At 37.9% G+C, this 6,005-nt stretch overlaps 1 protein-coding gene across 7 annotated transcripts in view; it reads left to right on the forward strand.

Annotated features, from left to right (window-relative positions):
• The window catches only part of LOC123826937 (LIM domain containing preferred translocation partner in lipoma), a 634,789-nt gene that overhangs the window by 475,108 nt on the left and 153,676 nt on the right, over positions 1–6,005 (forward strand). The gene's annotated exons all lie outside the window — the stretch shown is intronic.

Consider the following 6,005-nt stretch of genomic DNA (forward strand, 5'->3'; position numbering starts at 1 on the left):
CTCTTCTATCTTCATAAAAAATTTTGACTTCCATTACAGACTTACATTAATGCCACAAAGAATGGGCCCCAATATAGCATCTAGGGAAGTCCCGCATCTTTGGAGGGAAGAAAAAGTCTCTCGTGCTGTGAACATTTCCCACTTACTTTTGCTAAGTTTTGGCTGTAGCAGTTTCCCATTGGTAATGGGGTCCTTGAATGGGTCTCAGAACACTACCCTGTAAGAGGAAGAAAGCAAACATAAAAGAAGGGTGCAGGTAGGAGAAAAATTCTCACGAAATCCAATTAACCAGGCAGCCAGTCTTTAGGCCACATCGTTTGCAGCAAGACCGCTTCTTGCCTTTGGTTCAAGTGCTTGCATCCTGCAGCAGCCTGTTTCCCTGGACAACTAGAAAAGTGTGTTAATACAAGAGGACACCCTTAGCTCCAGGGATAAGTCACAGAAAGAACAAAAGATGGTGAACTATGAATTATTATAAGTTAGGGTAAATTTCAGAACATAAGATAGGAGAAGGAATTTTTAAATTAGCTATCAGAATGAATATAGGAGAAAAATATCATGTCTAGAAAATTAGGGAGCTTACAGGGCCAGTTGCCAGCATTGGAGTTTATGTTTTTAGACTGTTTTGAAGGGGAAATGTAAACTAAAGTGAATTTGTTACATAGGTATTCTTGACACATCTCTTTGAGTTCACCCAAGATTTTGCCATGTTGATTGATATACCTAGACTAGAGCCTTTAAATGTTGTGCTTTCCTACATTTTGAAAGAGAAAACACGTTTGTATGTGAGAGACTCCACAAGTCTATGTCTGTGACCGTGACATGATTTGCTCCGAAATAATGGTGCTCTGGTTATTCAGATCCTAAGACTAAAAACAGCACTATTGGAAAACTGTATCTCTGGGAATAGATAGTGTAATACATCTGAGGATGGAATGAAAATATCTACTAGCTTATTTTTAAGCAGAAAGCTGTAATTATCTTGGCATTGTTTACAATGTGTTGTCTTATTCCTTTTTAAAAAAGAAAACTGAAGTATGTGAGTCCTAAAATTGTTCAGTAAGCTATTTGAAGAATTCTTATGCCTTCAGGAAGCACTAGGTAGATTCTCTTCACAGAACTTGGCATTTATCTAAGAATTTTTTTGTTTGTTTCTGATTATTGTTACTGAGGTATATTGAAAAAATTTGCATATATCCAGAAGATTGTTCTAGGAGAAATTAGGCTTTATTGTCTCAAAAAGGACAATTGGATAGAAGTGGAAGATACAGGCATCAGGGGCCTGGCATGTGGTAAGCCTCAGAAGAAGAAAGGCATGGAATGGTATGTGCTATGATTACTTTATTGATAAAATCAAATCACTATATTTGGCACTATGTATCTTCTCAACTGAGAGCAAAATGGAGATCCAGTGAATCTCCATCCAGTGAATGTCTGTGAATAAGAAGCAGGGTGCCCAAGACAACAGGGATGATAATTCCTTTATAGAAAGACCAATCAATACATGAGGTCTAGAGGACTTAGACTAAGATGCTAAAGGAAACTTGAAAACCACTTATTTGAGGTATAGTTGAAGGTACAGACGAAAGGAAACCTGGGACCCTGATCACTACTGGAGAACTGCATGTGGAAAAGGAATGAATGGTACATCCAAAGTTGGCTCCAAAGGCAAGTGAGGGGAAGCTGACAAATTCTCATTCAGTATAAGGAGTTAACTTTTTTTTGACAGACAGGAGCAAGTTCATGGAAGACTCTAGGCCAAAGTCTAATGACCCCTTGATGGGGATGGTGGTTATCCAGGCATCCCGTGGACAATGAGATTCAGTTTTGGAAGTTCTGCCCAATTGTTGTTATTCAGTGACTTAGGCCACAAAACTTGCCTGGGAAACTCCCTCTAGCATCTAATTTTCAGTTCTATTCCAATATTATTATTGTTCTTACTTGATTATAATTAACATTTACATAATGCTTTTGTACTTAGTCTGCAAAATACACAGTACATTTATTTCCATTTCATATATGAAGACCAAGAGCCTGAGTGATTAAGAGACTCCCCACTTTCCGGGGCCCCGGTCTACTGACTCTAGATCCTGTTCTCTTTTCACCCTTTCACACTCTCTTAGCACCATCTTGCTGGATGGCCATGGACTGTAAGATCAGTCAACATGCCTGTGCTGAAGCTTTTTTATCAGCACTAGGAACAAAGTGATTGCTTTGAAAAGTGCTTAGAGGGTCTTAACTGAGAGGTGCTAGGTAATTTGTGTTATTGTTGTCATCGTCGTTGTCATTGTTGTTGTGATTATTATTATGTATCGGGAACATGGTTTTCAGAGTGCTCCTACCAATTACAGACTGGGAAATGACTCCAAGTACAGCACTTCCTTTAGTACAGATGGAACCTGAGGCCTTAGGAATCTTTTGTTTGTCTACAGAAAAATGACCTAATTAATTAAAAACCCCAAAACCACACTAGAAGAAAAATTAGAAAGAAGTGGTTAGAAAAAAGGTTGTATTGATTTGGGAAAAAGAATGGATTTCTTGGTTTTGTCTATCTCAAGCTCTCCGTTTAAGATATCTGTGGGTCGTGGGGATAGAATGTTTTCTAGTTAATGAGACATATTAGATATATTTCTTTTTGTGGTAGTGATTTCTGGTAAAGCGTGTGCTCAAGGAAATATATGTTTACAGCACTAAATAAATAATCTTAAGCATTTTAATGTGTTCTACCTTAGTACATGTTAATTTTTAATTAATTTGACTATATAGTGTGCTTTTAAGCATTGATTTGGGAACCTAGATTTATAAAACCATAAAGAAGATTTAATCATAGGAACTATCAAGAACAACCTTTCATTTTCAGGAAACAGAAGCCCAAATGACTCTTTCAAGGTCACAAAGGTGAGAAAGTAAGTGAGGGCCAGCTATTTTGGTGAACCCAGATCTGGATATACCTTATTCAAAGAATAAGGGTAAAGAACAAAATCAGTAGCTTCTTAGGACCTACATGTACATACTGTCCTGAGTTCTTTTATTTTTCAAATACAAAATAATTGAAGAGATTCCCAATATCTTTTCTTCTTATTTTTATCCAGTTACTAACTTGTAATATTTATTCCATGTGTTCCCCACTAGGATGTAAATTTGATTGAAGGCAATAATTTTGTTTAGTTCACTCTTATGTCTTTGGCCCTAGAACAACACCTGGCTTATAGGAGAGGTTTTAATATTTGTTTAATTAATTAATGAACCTATAAGTGAAATTATGAGCACACATTCCATATTCTCTGGGTAATGACATGGTGTACAGTAAACTACACAGGGAAAATATTTCATTGATTTAAAATATTTATGTAGCATTTTATGGAATCATAAAGTGTTAAGATTTGGAGCGAGTCTGAGAGACTATCTGGGAAAATCTCATTCTTAGAGATGTGAAAATGAGTGAGATTCCTAGGTTCACAAACTAGTTCATGACAGAGCCATGAATTATAAGTCAAGCTTTCTTATTTCTTTGTTTAATCACTTAAAGGTACTGGACAATGTATAGAGTAAATACATACTTGATACATTCATTGAACTTCAATCAAAATCAGATTGACACCTTTGGACTTGATCTCTTTTGCATGTGTTTACTGTAAAAACTAAGGCTTGAATTTGGTCAGTGGATAAGTTACCTGATTAAAGTTTTCTTTTTAAAGTTCTAGATCCCACTTTTCCCCACTCTGGACTTCCTTTGTATTTACAGGTTCCTAGTACCATCTCTTACCTCCTCAGTTTTCTTCTGGTCTAATCTAATCAGGTCAGATGGGCAGAGAATCACATTGAAAGAAACATCCTTTCTCCTTGGTTAAATGTGTTTTCCATAGCAACCTGTTCTGAAAGATCACTAGGCTCCTGCAAGGATGTGAAACTCCACCCGGGATTGGTGTTTCGTACTTAATACAAATAGCAGACACCCACTCATTCAGTTATGTTGGGATCACCATTCTCTTTATCAAAGGATGAAAGGAAAAGTAGAAAAGAGAGTCCTACTTTATAATCAAAATTGCATTGCCTAACAAATGTGAAAGCAAATTTAACGTTCCAGAAGAAGGAGAGCGGGTGGGGGCACACATAGTGTATGCCAAACAGGTCTCATTTCACAGATTATCTATGGTTGTGCACCGAGACGCAGTGAGAACTGCGGCCTGAGCCCACAAGTGCTAATTATGCATGTTCTGATCTTAAACATACAAATCCAGATAACCATGACCTCAACTCCCTTTCCCTTCCAAACCACTTTTTTCACCCCCACCAGCACTTTCCCCATACCTTTCTCTAAAACACTCAACTAATCATCTCCTTCCAGACTTTAAAGTGACATTAGAATTGTCAGAAGGCATAGTTAATTGACTGTCAGCAAAGCCATTGTTTGAACATCTGTGGAGTTCTACTTGGTAGGCATCTGTTGTATTTTTAATTGAATGGATTCATTTGTCCACAAATATTTATCGAGTGCCTACTATACACCAATCATTATAATGTACACTATGGGAGAAATAGAAATGAGCTAACATCATGGCTTAGAAGAGAAAGCATTTGTTAAGTTCTCTGGAACCAAGGATTTTAAAGGAAAATAGATTTCATGACTGGCATTAGAAAAGACGTTCTTTTTCATCCAGGTTCAGGGGCTTTTGGCACTATTACCAGCTAACCTGTGTGACATACAATGCCAGAGGGGTCCATGTGAAGGGACACTGTTGCTGGAGAGTAGAGACCAATTGGCAATGAACTATCTATGGTTTGAATTTTCAGCAAAGACAGTTGAGTGCTCTTAAATAAAAACAAGCTTAATACGTACAATGCCAATAAACTGGGAAGTCCCAGAAGCAGGTCCAAATTAACAATCTCATCCTGATCCTCTTCCTAAGTGTGGCTCTGATGTCAGTCATGTTGCGTTAAATTCTCCCAGATTCATTACAGCACTGCACAGCTCCGACCTCTGTCCTCATTTGGTTCTGTATCAAGCCTTCAATATATGAGCACTAGGCTCAGCTCCACTTCTGTGTGGAAGTGAGATCAGTTGTCAAAATTCAACAAGAAAGAGCAGAAACACTGTGTAAGCATAGCTTGTAGAAGGAGACAAAGGTCATGCAGTAGGCAGGAGGTAATGGGAAACATTTATTAACTTCCACTGCCTCTCTCTCTCTCTCCTATTCAGCTTTAAGATTGTGGCAAAGTTAAAGGGGCACTTAGAAATGTTCTTGTTTGAGAGCTTCCCACTTTCTGGTCTTCGGAGAGCACCTTCATAATTACACCCTATATGTAAACTATCTATACTCTAATTTGCCTAACATTTTTGTTTCAATCAATTTTTAACCTACTTTATCTTCATCCATGTCAGTGACATCCATAACTTAATTTTATAGGTTGAAGTACTTGTTGCTTTTTTCCCTGAAAAACATTAAACTAAATATCATTTAAATTTTAAAAATCCTCCCCTGGCTGGTATGGCTCAGTGGACTGAGTTCAGCCTGTAAACCAAAGGGTTGCTGGTTTGATTCCCAGTCAGGGCACATGCCTGAGTTGTGAGCCAGGTCCCCAGTAGGGGGCACTGGAGAGGTAGCCACACATTGATATTTCTCTCCTCTTTCTCCCTCCCCTCCCTCTAAAAATAAATAAAAATAAAATCTTTAAAAAGTCCTCCTCCATGAACCTTCTAATATTCAAAATATTGAAGAATGTGGATGTAATTCAACAAAGATAAATTGATGAACTCCTCAGTGAAATGATGTCTTCAAAGCTACCCATTGAAATAAACATTATTTACACACAGAGTTGTCATGCTATCATGAGACAGGGTGGTAGAGGAAAGAGCCCAACATCGACCATTCATTCAGAGGCCAGATTCAGGGCCTGACCCTGTCCCACTGACTTGCTGTGGCATCTTAGGCTAGCCCTTTTTCCATGGACCTCATCTCTCATCTTAACAGATTAGACTTAATGATCTACTTGGATCCTCTGGC

This window comes from Phyllostomus hastatus, unplaced genomic scaffold, assembly GCF_019186645.2.
Source record: "Phyllostomus hastatus isolate PE091 unplaced genomic scaffold, TTU_PhHast_1.1 phas_contig_86, whole genome shotgun sequence".
Classification (NCBI taxonomy): domain Eukaryota; kingdom Metazoa; phylum Chordata; class Mammalia; order Chiroptera; family Phyllostomidae; genus Phyllostomus; species Phyllostomus hastatus.